Source organism: Arachis ipaensis, chromosome B04, assembly GCF_000816755.2.
Source record: "Arachis ipaensis cultivar K30076 chromosome B04, Araip1.1, whole genome shotgun sequence".
NCBI lineage: Eukaryota > Viridiplantae > Streptophyta > Magnoliopsida > Fabales > Fabaceae > Arachis > Arachis ipaensis.
Window position 1 is genome coordinate 133,036,742 of NC_029788.2, and position 1,152 is coordinate 133,037,893.

Below are 1,152 nucleotides of genomic sequence, written 5' to 3' on the forward strand. Positions count from 1 at the left end.
AATATTTATATTTTTGTTCTGGTATTGTATTTGGAATTAGGGGTGTTTATGGAAGGGAGGAAACTGGGTTTGATGCGATAAAGACCTGACTCGAAATATATATCGGGCTTATTTGTTAGACTCGATAAAATTTAAATATTTTCGGGTTACGATTATATCGCGTAAAAAATGGGTAAAAATCGAGCCGTTAACATTACATTATCTTGATATCTTCTTGTAAACTAGCATGTGAAAATATCTAACTTTTCAAGACTCCAACCATTATTTGACATGGTAAAATTTATTTAGAAAAATATAATAAGAACCAACCCTTCTCTAAAATTAAAGCATAATCATAATCAATACTAATATTGTCTAATAATACTAAATATTTAAATCGATACAAATAACACAATATTATGCATTAGTCTAAAGTCTTATGCATTTTAAACATAAAATATTAATTTATAGTCTTATAATGACTATAACACAAAATATTAAGGTTTACAATACTTAAATTTTATATAAGAATAGCCATCATCCATCACTAATAACACAAAATATTAATTGTGTATAATGACTGGGCCACTGGGCCGGATTCGAGTGACTCGAGTTATGACCCGGACCTGACTAGAAATAATAACTGGATCTATTTTTTAGACTCTTATCCAACTCTAGACCCAATAAAATTACACCAAGTTAGTATATTCGACCATACACACCCCTATTTAAAATACGTTACTTATAAAGTATATTAACTAGTAATTACATTTTAACTACAATTTAAAATTTATGATTTAGAATTTAATATTAATTGTTAAAATTTGTTAAAAAATTTGTTAGTCATGTAAGGCATACTCACATAACATTGCTTTAATACATATAAATCATGTTAAAAATATACTAAAATTAATTATCAATATAAAATATATAATATAAAATACATATTAAAAATAATTTAAACTACACGTATGTAATTACATAAATACATAATTACTATATTTTTTTGCTTATATAGCATTTTTAAATGCATATATACCTATGATGACACCCACTACTGTTCCCCAAGAATAAATTTAAAATAGAAAAACTAGGCATATTATTATGAGCATGCAGGACAATTTTAATGTCATTAAGCACGCACTTTATACAAAATCTGTTAGACTGAATTCT